This window comes from Rhinolophus ferrumequinum, chromosome 26, assembly GCF_004115265.2.
Source record: "Rhinolophus ferrumequinum isolate MPI-CBG mRhiFer1 chromosome 26, mRhiFer1_v1.p, whole genome shotgun sequence".
Classification (NCBI taxonomy): Eukaryota; Metazoa; Chordata; class Mammalia; order Chiroptera; family Rhinolophidae; genus Rhinolophus; species Rhinolophus ferrumequinum.
Window position 1 is genome coordinate 10,649,465 of NC_046309.1, and position 13,976 is coordinate 10,663,440.

At 39.0% G+C, this 13,976-nt stretch overlaps 1 pseudogene; it reads left to right on the forward strand.

The window, feature by feature from the left end:
- LOC117017996 (uncharacterized) overlaps positions 1 to 13,364 on the forward strand; it is a 28,670-nt pseudogene extending 15,306 nt beyond the window's left edge.
- Positions 13,365 to 13,976: the final 612 nt, after the last annotated feature.

Below are 13,976 nucleotides of genomic sequence, written 5' to 3' on the forward strand. Positions count from 1 at the left end.
GAGTAAGGAGAACTTTCCCACCCCTACTTACTGCTAGGTATCTCAGTAATGCTGTTATTTGGACAAAGTTTTTGATGGCTGGTTTACCTTATCCAAGTAGCACAAGATCCTTAATTTGTAAAAATTCTCAGAAAATTGTTATAGGAAAATAATAGGTAAGCAAGTAGAGGACTTGATTCACTATTTATTCAGAAAACACTTATATTGAAGAACGTTTATCGAACACATTTGAATGGGAAGGAGGAGGAGGTATGGGAGTTGCATTTGAGCCTAAAGGAGAAAATATTTTTATAAATAGAAGAAAACTATTCATGGATCCATGGTGATAATGAACTATGAACTGAAGAAAATGATTTTTAAAATTCTCTATATTTCTTTTACTCCTCTCCTCCATGCAGTAATGGAGGAAACAAACAAAAAAAGCCCTAAGCCCACCCAAAGAGATGAAATTTTAAATTTCACTTTTATTTTGTAAGGAGCATCCTTTTGGAGACGTGCTGTCTCCAAAGAGATAGAATTCTTTACCAAACGCAGTCTTAAAATGCAAGCCATTTGTGCCAGTTGCTGGCAGAACTTTTCTGCCCCCTGGGGAGTTGCTCTCAATTGTATTGACTTTCTGTGACCTTCCTTTATCATGCAAACCAAGGCAGTCATATTGACTGAGCTGGGTCCTCCCCAGTCTCCAGCAGATGGTCCTTACTCCTCGCTTGTGAGTGGCAGGATTATTGTTGGGCCCTGGCTCTCCCTATCACTCTGTAAGCCAGTAAACAGGTTCAAGGTTCCAAGATTAGACAAACATTTGCAAAATCTGGTGTTTTGTCATGCTCTCTGGAATGGATTCCTATTTTGAAAGCTTTCAGTGTTTCCAAATCTCAGGTGAGGACTGATCCAAAATATTATGTAGGAGTTGATTTAAAATCTTGAATCATTTACATGTATCAACAAAAACAAAATGCTGGTTTCACCAATACTGGTGTAAACCAGTTTCCAAAGAGGTGCAGAAAAAGAGAGACATTATTCAGGTGAAACAGTTTGCAAACCATGGAAGCACACTCTCTGGTGAAAACCAAAAGTAAAATTGTGCTTCCCCCCGACCCCAACACCCCAGGCAAAGGGGGTGCTGTCTTTGAAACAGAAAGTTCCTGCCCAGGTTCTCAATTATGTATTTCTGTTTTATGTAAATGATTACCTAAATTTGTACAGTTCTGATTGGTCTGATTGCTCACTCCTGATTGGTCAGTATATGTATTCTGATTGGTTGTTATGGAGCAGTTCTGATTGGATGGGGCAAGTCTCTGTCCATTGGCTTCAGTGGTTGATTGCAACAAGCCCAGCATAGCATGGGAAGTCAAGACTTTGGTCTGAGGTTCTTTACTGTACACAGAGTACATGGAGAGCCTCTGTCTTATTATTTATAAAATTTGGGCCCTCCATTGACCATGGGGAGTCCATCTCAGCAGATAAATTCTTTCTTGGGGTTCACATCAAATGAATCTCCCTTCTTGGGTTTCGCATTAGTCATGAAAGAAAATAGAAAACAAACTTAGGAATAAAGATACCTTTTTCTTGAAAACTTTTCCATGAGACACCTCCAGTTTACACTCAGATGGTTGTATCCATTGCATATTTTTCCTTGAGCCATGCCCATAAATCCATAGGACTCCTGCTTTGTTTACTATAAGCAAGCCTAACCAACCAGGTTCATTCTGTTAAAAGCATTCCATAGATAAGGACTCCTCTGCTTAGCTCTGTGATAGGAGATATTCATTAACATTTCTACCAGATTAGTCCTAACCATCTGCATTACTTCTGCCCCTACTCTCTTTTCCTCCGAGAAGAGGAGAGAAGAGACTGCAGGCTTGCTGCTTAACCCTTTCCTTCCTATAGACATCCCAAATGTATTCACATATTCTCCACTGTTTATTAATTCCCCCCCCCCCCCCCCCGTGTCCTTCGTTGAATAGAAATGCTCAATCTGGATGTCATTTTGTACATCGATAGTGTTGCAGAAAAACAGCAAGGACCGAGAAACTCAAGTGGCGCTCAGAGATCAGGGAGAACACAGCTTTATTACCCCGGCGGGCTCAGCGGGATCCTTCCCAAAACACTGAGCCCCTAGCAAGGTTTTGAGCAGGTTTTTATGGGTTGGGGACTTCCTTGAGTCGGGGAAGCGGTAGGTGTCATCTGGTGATTGGCTCGGGGTGTGGCTTGGAGGGGGTTATGGGGAAGTGGGCTGGGGCATAGGCTGGGGACTTCTTTCTCCGCTCGGGCCACCATCTTAGGTCAGTTCCACGTGGCAGGGAAACCATTTTAGGTCAGTTTCTCCATCAATAGTTTGCTTTATGGCATTGTGTTTATGAAATCCTCCCCACCTCAGGTCACAAAGATATTCTCCTTTATGTTCTTCAATCAATGTTATTGGGTAATGTTTCCTAAATCTTCATTTTAGAGTTGAAGCAGCCCTCTGAAGCTCTGAGCTTTACGCACACAGCCCCGGGCCAGCGTCTATGCACAGGACATGGACTGCACGCTCCTTCCTGAGTAGGTGTCATCACTCTAGCCCTCGGAGTTTAAGGCTTCATCCAGCTCCAAGTACTTTGTCAGCCATTGTGGCTTCAGCCTCCTCACACTGATTAGACTTTCAGTTCACTCTCTTTTTGGCTTCATGCGTTTTTGTTTTTAGCTTGGTTGTGTTTTTTCCGTTTCCCCCATTTTTTTTTAAAGTAAAAATTTGCAGCATTTCTGAGACAGGATAGCTAGCGCGTTGTTAGGTAAACAGGGAAGTCCCCAGTAGAATAAACAAAGGCAGCCATATCTTGGAACTCCAGGTTCTGAAATGACTCATTTGCTCCAGGACAACAATGTAATTGCGCTCTGGGAATAAATGGGTTATTTCGTAAATCCCTTCAGGCTGGACAAACAGAGAAAATCTGATAGACAGAAATGGGTTATTTCGTAAATCCCTTCAGGCTGGACAAACAGAGAAAAGCTGATAGACAGAAATGGGTTATTTCGTAAATCCCTTCAGGCTGGACAAACAGAGAAAATCTGATAAGACAGAATCCATCAGAAGGTGCCCACTCCCTTCCCCAAAACATGCAAAAAAAAAAAAAGGTATAAATAAGAGCCTTTTGCCTTAGCTAGTGGGCATCCCAGTTTTGGGTACACCCTCTAGCAAGAGAGCTGTACTTTCACTTTGATAAAAATCTTTGCTCCTCTACCTCTAGTTCCAAGTCCAGCCCACGTTCTCATCCTTTGGGTATGTGAGACCAAGATCTCCAGGCACTAGTCACCAGAATTCTATATGTGGGGGAACCCAGATCCCTGTATCATTTCTATACATGCAACCGTGGTGGCAGGGAACATTTTCACATAAACTTTGCCCTTTATGTTGGGTAAGCAGTTATAATTCTTTTCTCTTGTAACATTGTTACGGATACCAGGACCGGAAAGAACCCAAGGGGCACTCAGAGAATTAGGAGAGTCAGCTTTATTACCCCGGCGGGCTCAGCGGGATCCTTCCCAAAAGACTGAGCCCCAACAAGGTTTTGAGCAGGTTTTTATGGGTTCGGGACTTCCTTGAGTCGGGGAAGCGGTAGGTGTCGTCTGGTGATTGGCTTGGGCGGTAGCTTGGAGGGGGGTTATGCGAAAGTGGGCTGGGGCTTAGGCTGGGGACTTCTCTCTCAGCTCAGACCACCATTTTAGGTCAGTTCCACATGGCAAGGAACCATTTTAAGGTCAGTTTCTCCATCAACATCATAAAGAAACCGGTACCTTGGAGAGTAAGACAACTTTGGGGGAAATAGAAATATCTAAAGACGAATTTTGTTAAGTTTTTGTCTACAGTGACATGTGATAGGAATTTTCCTCAGTGGATCCCCTGCCCCCTATCTTCAGTAAGATTTTCTTTTTCATCAATGCCTTTCATCAATAGCGTAAACTTGCATATGGGACAAGACAGAGTTCTGCTTGTAGAATCCACTCAGGTTACAGTTTAAGCTCAAATTCCACTTCTCTTAGTAGCTGAGTGACCTTGGACAAATTATATAATTTCTCAGAGTCTCACTTTCCTTATCTCTGCAATCAGGTTAATAATATGCTCTTCCCAAGATTATTGTTTTAAATGAGTAAAGTCATGTATGTGCCTCTTTTTTCCCTTCCCCTTTGTGGAAAAGCAAAATAGTCAGATGGAAACATTTCAAGGAGGGTATGGACCTGTTATAACACTATAATACTAGGTAGGTCACTCACTTCAACTTACCTAGATTTCACCAAATATGAAACAATCTCTAAGATGTCTTCCAAATCGAAAAGTACATGATTTAGGTTTTCCATTTATATTTGAGCTAAAAGCCTAGCAATGCTCCTGTGCAGTTCAATTTTTCCGCAAATATTTATTTATACTTAGAAATTTACTAAATAAGAGAAGTGATTTGATGTATGAGTTAAATATTTCACAAGGTAGTGTAAGGTATTTCTTAGGTTCTCTGCTTTATCCCTTTACACAGGCATGTTGTAACCAATTGCAAGAGGTACCAGTAAGTCAAGTAATTTTTTCCTAACATTATTAGTTGAAGTGGTAAATACAATGGAAGGAAAAAGGACAGCCAGGACAGGAGGATCAGAAATACCGGACAGATCTTGGGAAAGGGGTGGACGGGGGGAATGGGGGCAATGACTAAAAGCTGCTTTTACATTGTTTAGAAGTTTATTTAAACATTCATTCCTTAAAAAACAACACTGAGACTCATTTAAGTCTCAATTTGCCTAATTTGATGATCATGTGATAGCTCTAGTTACCGTTAGAAACCATTTTTTTTCTTCTAGCTCAAAAATGACAAAGAACCGAGTGAGACAGAGCTGATAAGGGCTCTCTCTGGGTATATTTTTACTGTTTTACAAGTAATCAATTTTCAACGAGATTGTTTTTCTTACACGTAATCTAAATTGATCCATGGTGATTGGAAAATAACAGTCTACTCTTAAATAACTGTGAACAGGAAGCTCAAAACTAGCTCCTGTTGGAAACAGTTGCAGAATGTTCAGGAAATAGGCACATGCACACATACAAAGAGGCCTCTTTCGGTCATGGAGTAGCTGCTAAACTGCATTGCTGCAGAAGCCCATCGATCACGTTTATTACACTGCAGACAGCAGCAATTTTAAGTGAGGTTGGGCTTCCCGCATGAATTCCAATAATTCAAGTTGTGATTCCTAAACTGTGTGTCAGACTAATTCAATATCACTTTTAGGCAAAAAAAAAAAAAAAAAAAAAAAAGGTTGAAATTATTAGTCCCATATTATGAGTAAAAGAACCTGATTTTCTTACCTTAATCATTAATAAAGATATTACAAACCATTTAAGGATTCTTAAAAATAAAATCATGAGAAAAATCATGCAAACCCTATGTACTGCATCTCGGTTGCGTAAATGGTCGATTTTTACTTATTTTTTTACATAGAAGTAGATTTACTTTGAAGTATACTTTGAACTTTGGAAAACAATTATTTTTTTGAGGTTTTAATTTTTTTTTCTCCCCCAAATGGAAATGTTTTTATTGATTATTAAAGTAATTCATGGCCATGGAAAAGAAAAGACTACAAGGCATATAAAGTGACATTTCCCACCCGATAACCTTTTGGGGATGTAATTAAAAAAATAAAATGTGTATGTTTTCCAGATTTTTAATATAGAGTTTTTCATCCATCCATCCATCCATCCATCCATCCATCCATCCATCCATCCAGACCATCCATCCATCCAGACCATCTTTCCATGTTAAAAAGTAGAGAGCTGGGGTGGAGTTTCCTGTTGCTATGGAGCGGAAGATTCACAAATGTCACATAATCAGCCTACTGTTCAGGCTCCCTCATGAGCAAAAGAAGGCCATTCTGCTATAGGGCAGACAGGACTGTGTGCTGGGAGTTTGGGTCTTCATGTCCTCATTTCAGTGCGGTTTCTAACTAGTGTGAGATTTTGGACAAAGCATGCAACCTCATTTATAAAATGTATGTTCTTTGCATGTTAGTACATCTTGAATTAGACTCTGCTTTATAACTGTGTTTTGAGAAAGGGATCATTAAGTTTTGATGAAAGGTGATTTTTATTTACAGGACCGTCCAATTGATGGATGCTCTGAAGTACTCTGACAATATATCTTTTAAAAACAACAGACCTTTATGACTACAGAGCTAGCTTTCTTTAGGCTAAGCTTAAACACTTGATGTTTTTGAGGAATAGAGGTGAAACAGATTTCTCCGTTGGTTCTGAGAGAAAGCTCCCAAAAAATTGATCATGTCTTGTAATTGATAAAATGATTCTAGCATTAGGATCAGTAACACAGACAAGGGTTTGGGGGTGGTTGCCTATGCATGCTGAATTTCAAAGATGTGGTTCTCAGGAATACAGGGGATTTTGTATAGAGCTGAATGAAACTTCCACAGCCTGAAAGCCCATCTTTGGGAAACAAATATCTGGTTGCCATGGTGATACTCAAGGTGGATGAAGGATGGATTAATGAAAATACAGTAAATCTTTTTGTGTGCGTCCTAAGAAATCTAGTGTGATGTGAACCCTCTGGTCTGTCTCCTCTTATTCTTCCCTCCATCTCACAGGAAAGCAACCATGGATGTACAATGACACACATTTATTGTATTGAATCCTATACACACGCTAGTGAATGCACCCTCTCTTGCCTGAAAGGCATTGTCGTACAAGCATAAAGTCTCCTCAAGCATTTATTTTTAAAAGTAATTTATGAAATTTAAGAGAAAAAATTATCCTACTCTCTCTGTGACAAAAGAAAAGAGAACGGTTGGAAACAGCCTCTGAAAATTGTGATTATTTATTTACTGAGCTATATTCTCTGGGGAATAAAGAATATGAAATGATTTGTACTGAGACAGAAGCTGCATTCTGCCTGAATCTAAATACACAACTAATCTGATCATTTGAACTGTGCAACTTAGTAAAAAAAAAAAAAAGTCATCTCAGTCCCAATATCAGTTAAATAAATATATGAATGAATCTAAATGAATTATTAAGTGGAATAAATTAAGTGAATAAATAAATTAAATGGCTATTCCCTCCTTTCCCAACAAACTGACGGGTCAAATTAATCAAAATAGTTAATCCAGTGGTGGGAGACATTTCCAGAAGCCTCCAGTAAATCATTCTTGGGCAGCCAATTCAATATTAACCCCTGGTCTTGAATATCCACTGCATCAAGTAGAGTGGATAAGCCAGCACACAGAATCAAGCAGGTTTTAGACACCCTCCCCAAGAACAGAAAATGGTTCGCAGTGAGGACATCAGTTACTGCAGGCAGATCCTACAGGAGTCCGGAGGGACCCAGTCGAGGATATGGGCAGGGAGGTTTTCCACATTGGCACACCGGGTCTGAGACTTCATGTGTTGTCATAGACTGAAGGGAACACAGGGTGAAAATTCCAAAGGAATTCAGCATAGACTGAAACAATGGTTTGCAACTGGGCTGATTTTGTGAAGCCTCGAAGGTAGTGCTGGCATCGGGTGGGTAGAAGCTAAGACTGCTGCTGAACATCCTGCAATGCACAGGGCTGCCTCCTGCAAAAAGAAAAGAAAAAGGGTCAGTAGTGCGGAGGTTGAGAAATGCCAGAGTAGAAGAAATAGTTAATAGATTCTAAGCAGTACCTTGTATTGAGCACAAATTCATAGATTTACATGAGCAGAACAAATGGGCTGTAACTTCTGAGCTGAGCAGTAAGGAATCAGCTCTGGACTTGGAATTTGAACTCCTGGATCTCAATCTGAGACTCGCTATTTATTATTACCTATAATACAGCAGCCTCCTTGAGGCTCTGTTATTTAATGTGTTAAATGGTGATAATAGTACGCACCTACCTCATAGTGAAGATTGAGTGAGATAACAGATGTGAAAACATGGAACAGAGTCAGTGTTCAGCAAGGAAAGACAAGAAACAAGCAAGCCAGTTTATCTTATCTTTATGATTTTTTTTGAAGCAAGGCTGGTCCGCTTTGGTTTACCAATGGTGACCATAAAAAAGATTTAAAAAATTGACTTGTAGTTCATTATTCATTTTGGATCTTAGCGTATTTTAGGGAAGGAAAGATTTTTCTTCCACCCTCTTAGGGTCCCTGGCTGGGTCTGAAAATTAAACTGACATAAAACAGATTAAGAGGAGAAACACATACATATTTTATTGAATTGTTACATGTACATGGGAGCCTGCACCAGAGAATGAAGACCCAAAGAAGTGACCAGAATAGGAAGCTTTTATACCTTTTAGACAGAGGAACCAATACATTTGTGAAGAGATGACAAGGCAGAGAGGTTTGGGCAAGGAGTAGTCAATGGGGAAGAAGTAACTAGGAAGATAAAGATTAGTTTAACAGAGTTTATTTATATTGATTTCTCAGCTCCAAATCCTCTGTCTCTGGTGCTAAGAATGTCTTCCTTCCTCCAGGTACAGGGAGGCCACCTTTCATATGGAAGATTTAGGACCTCTTTCTGGGAGGACAGCTGGGGAAGTCAAAGTGACCTTCCTGCTTCTGCTATTTTCTCAGACTCCATCAGTTTAAGACAGTCAGTAGGCCAAGATGCCATATTTTGGGGTATTGTGTCTTGAACCCCATCAGTATGAATGTCTTCCTTTTGCTTAGAGGTTGCTGGGTGTGAGGTGGCAACACAGCAGAAGGCTGTATTTCTCTGCATTAGCAAAAAGAAGAGATAGGGAAATTGTTAGGGAAAGCCAGTGGGGAGGACTGTAGCAGGGAAGCTGGAGAGGAAGTGTGGGGTGCAGGTGTCCAATGGGATTTCAAAAATGAAGCTTCGCTCTGAGCTAGGCAGTGCGATCCTCTCTTCCACTGAGAGGAAACAGAGTTTGCTACCCCCAACTTTGCCTTTTAGGGTATTGAGTATTTTAGATGGTTATTTTTTTTTTTATTTTTTTTTTAAGATTTTATTGGGGAAGGGGAACAGGACTTTATTGGGGAACAGTGTGTACTTCCAGGACTTTTTTTCCAAGTCAAGTTGTTGTCCTTTCAATCTTAGTTATGGAGGGTGCCATTCAGCTTCAAGTTGTTGTCCTTTCAGTCTTAGTTATGGAGGGCGCAGCTCAGCTCCAGGTCCAGTTGCCGTTGCTAGTTGCAGGGGGCACAGCCCACCATCCCTTGTGGGACTCGAGGAATTGAACCGGCAACCTTGTGGTTGAGAGCCCACTGGCCCAGGTGGGGATCGAATTGGCAGCCTTCGGAGTTAGGAGCACGGAGCTCCAACCGCCTGAGCCACTGGGCCAGCCCCTAGATGGTTATTTTTAAGAAAGGAAAAGACTCAGGAAGAAACTTTGATCTTCCCCCTACCTACCTAAAGGAATTTAGATGGAGGACCTGTTCTAGGAAGGGAGCTATCATCATATACAACTATAGTTTAATATAAACTGTGACAGACAGGGAGGAACCTAGCAAGGCACCTTTGATCAAAGTCCCCTCTGTGTCCCTTATTAAAGATGGCCCAGCAAACATTTAGCAAACACTTGCTTTTCCATCTCTATGTGAATTGCTTTTTTCCCCTTTGGAGTACTCCCTCATTCTCAACCTCCTTCCTCTCCTTAGCTAAGATGGCATGCAAGCCTGAACTGCCTAATGGAACCTCTGTATGTACATACGTAATACATTTTGCAACTTTCTCTGGTTAATACCTTATGTCAGTTGGGCTATTAGAGCAACCAGGAAAAGTTAGAAAGGTAGAAGGAAACTTTTTTTGCCTCCCCCACCCCATCTTTGCAAAATCTTTGGTTCAAGTCCTCTGTGATTGTGGATTTGAATTTCTTTTGTTTTCATACAACCAAGTGTGAATCTTGCTCCCATGTGAATATGCAAGGCTGCCACTAGTCCATGTTAAAAAAAATTATCCCTAACTTGGAAATAAGTCAAAATGTGTTTAATATCATGCTGAGCTCTCTTTCTAATAAGCCCACCTAACAATCATCTGACTCTGGGAACTTAGGCATGGTGGTACAAATCATTTGAATCCAGAGATTTTATAATTCTGAAGGCTGAATCTGGTACAATGATTTTCTTTTTTGTCTGGTAGGAAAGATAAACCTGAAGGCTATGTTTTTATTACCTTGTAGGCTTTTAAGCAGTGTGTACCTTTATCTAACTTAGCAATTTTACTTCAGCATGTTTCCCTCTCCGCCCATTTATTATAAAAATCCCAGTTTCCTAAATTTTTCTTTGAACTGGTTTTTATCATCCTGCTGGTATGCTTATTAATAGGGTTAATAAATCTTTGAAATGTGTCCATTATCTTTTTGTAGAAGAATTATGTTTTTAACATTTTGAGACTATGACTTTGGCAACTATATGCAACTTTTCTGTGAATTAGGAAAAACATGTTCCTTCCTTGAATAAATTAGTTTTCCTTTCTTCAAGTACAATTTTTATTTTTTTCTTAGTAATAAAGAAATTTCAGTATTTATTTCTTAATAATAAAAATTACAGCAAGTCTGAGGTCATTCTATATAAATTCTACAAATTAAATTGTTGAACACACAATAAAAGAAGTACAAATTTTTAGTATTAACAAAAACTTTCAAATACTTAAGAAATCAGTAGGAATTAATAATTTGTTATAAAATAGTTATCCATCTTGCTTTCATAGAGACAAAATTCTTTATGACTGTTTCAATGCCTACTTGCTATAGTATCTTATTTTCTAAAGAAATGCAGTTTTCTTGTGACATTGTATACATTTAATAAATTTTACTTTTGTGAAGCTATAAAATTCTCCCTTGGCAATTGCTACTGCAAGGTTAAATTTATCCTGAGAGCCACAAAAAGTTATTGGAAATGTGTCCTGTAAATTATTGTTGCAAATATATTGCAGTACTTCAACTGGAGTATCATAAGTGTAGGTTTTAGAAAACAACTTAGGATTTTAGTTCCTTACCCACTAAATTCCCATCAGTATCATGTTCCTTACTTTGTTCACCAGGCAATTTCAACTGCTAGTGTTTCCATAGTTGCAACAGTTCAAGTTCATTGGAATTCTTTAAATTAAATTTGCCATTTATAACACTGAAAGACCATTATATTCTTTCTGTATTTTAAAACTTTCATTTGAAGATGACATTATTGTATCTCAGTATAGAAAAAAGAAAATTGAATTTGAAATTTAGTTTCGGATCATAGATGGGATTCTCACTTGAACTGAAACTTCGTACTCTTTTTTTGTTGTTTTTTTGGTATTGCCACTATATCAACATCAAGAGATTCTGCAATTTGTTTAGGATCAATCCATTTTTTCATAAACATTATTGCTCTAATTGTCTTCAGGGAATGGATTAATTCCTTTGATGCTTTTATGTGCATGATGTACATTGAATTTTTGTTCCTGTATTATTTTGCATTTGACATCCGTTTTCTTGAAGCTGTTATGCCAAATTGGTGCTGAATAAATAAATGTAAAAATGATGATTTTTCAAAACTATACTTGTGACTCATGTTACAGAAAATATAACAATTAACATTGCAATAGTGGCTAACAGAGCATTGCATTCTTCTTTTAAATGTTTCTCGTGTCATGATAGCTTCAACTTGACTTTCTCATCATTTTTTCCAAAATGGCTTCAAATTTCTCTTTCCTTAAGTTGTTTCCAGTAAACTACAACATTGATGCCAAAAGAGTTGTTGCATGTTTTCTATCAAGTTAAAAAAAATAGAAAGGATTATAGAATGTTTTATAATTATTTTCAGGGATTTGCTGCTGTGAACCCTTCTATTTTCCATGTGTATTTGTGGTGGTGTCATATCCCAAGTCCTTCAGATTATTTTGTCTGGATTCGGTTTTTGTAGGCAATCTACTGAGAATTGATATTACCTGTGTCAATATAGCTTAACTGTTTTTCCCTGGGAAATTCTAGCCCAGGAAGATAAGATTGCAAACCAATAAATAACTTCATCATTTGCTTCAGGAAGTTCCTGCAACCCAATTTATCAAGGCAAACTGTTGCCTCATTGTGGTAAACAGTTTTATCAAGAAAACTGTGTATTTACCTGGAGGAACAGCTTACTTATGAAGACAAGAGTGAGTTTATCCAGACTTGTTTCAAGACTTGCTTTGTCTTGAACTATTATGTCACAAATTTTGCCCAGTCTCCACCAGTTCCCTGCCTTGAAGAACTTGCATTCAGTTACCTGGGCACAGACCCCAAAGATTTCCCCTGCTGAGACACTAAGTCTCTATTGACGTGGTGGTCCGTCTTGCTGATCTAAGTCCAATACACTTAGCTATGCTTGACCAGCATGTTATTTTGGTACTTTTTGTGGGGGCGTCAATAGTCAACATTATTAAAAATACACACAGCCTTTCCTAATCATGTCATGTACTGAACAAACTCCCACAAAATGGTCACCTGCAGACATGTTTGCCTTTTTGAAATCCAAAAATCTGGTAATAATTATAAGCTGCTCTGCATAGCTTGTATCAGGAGTTGTATCTAAAAGGAGTAATAGTTAGCACTTCTTACCTTATTCAAATAATATATGATTTGCTGTTGATGTTTGTATCCTGAGAAAATGTTTTGCACTTAATGTTATCATTTGTCGTGGTTTCTGCCAGATGCAGAAAATTCATGCTCTGTCCTGGTTTTTGCAACATGAGGCAACAGGACGAGCAAAGTCTCCCAGGACATGGGATACTGTCTACGAGGTGGAATGGGAAGCCCTGCGCAGAAACCAGCGCATGCGCGGGAAGATTTTGGAGACGGTGGTGCTGCCAATCAACTTGAAGAACTAGGACCCTCAGAAGGACAAACGTTTCTCGGGCACCGTCAGGCTTAAATCCACCCCTCTCCCCAAGTTCTCCGCACGTATTTGGAGAGGCCAGCAGCCCTGTGAAGAGGCCAGGGCTGTGGACGCCCCCCACGTGGACATGGAGGCTCTGAAGAAACTCAACAAGAATAAGAAACTGTTCGAAAAGTTGGCCAAGAAGTATGATGCCTTTTTTGGCTTCAGAGTCTCTGATCAAGCAGATCTCACACATCCTGGGCCCAGGCCTGAATAAGGCTGGCAAGTTCCCTTCCTTGTTGACCCACAATAAGAACATGGTAGCCAAGGTCAAGGTAGTGAAATCCACCATCAAGTTCCAGATGATGAAGGTGCTGTGTCTGGCAGTGTCCGTTGGCCATGTGACGATGATGAATGATGAGCTTGTGTACAACATCCACTTAGCTGTCCATTTCCTGGTGTCATTGTTCAAAAAGAACTGGCAGAACATCCAGGCTTTATGTATCAAGAGCACATGGGAAAGCCCCAATGCCTGCACAGCTTCATAAATCATAGGGCTAAAAAAATAAAGTAAAATAAAAAAAATCCCATTATGCTCATAAAGTTCTTGGATAATCTGAATTGTCGCACCAAAAATGAATCTTCCATATGGTGCTTAACAATTAAACATGATATTTTATCTTACTTTCGTATAGTTTCTACATTGTAGCATTAATAATTATAGCTATATTTTAAAACCACAGTTTGATTTTAAATGCCTAACACCATTGTTCAAATGCATTTAAGTTTCTTCATGTTTACTAAGAGCATGTAATAAATGCTGTCAATCTTTGTACTATTGTCAATCAATCTTCATAGATTTTTTTTCCATTCCCAAAGACTTTGACAGAGACAAAATACAGACTCTTGAAGTACAAAGTTTTTGTAATATTGTTAATCATTTGGAAGAATTGGTGTATAATCTTCCCCCAAACTTATTATCTATAACTTGAGGTGGATAGTTATCAACAAGAGTTTTCTTTAAAAATTTCTGCATTCACAGAAAATACATTGGGTTTAATGGAATCTTTGTTTATTTTCTTCTTCCAGTTTAAATGAAAATTCATCAATTATGATCGATATGGAGATAGAAGGTAAATTCATACCCTGTCCTATCTGTGATATTTCAGTGCTACATTCTGCTGAA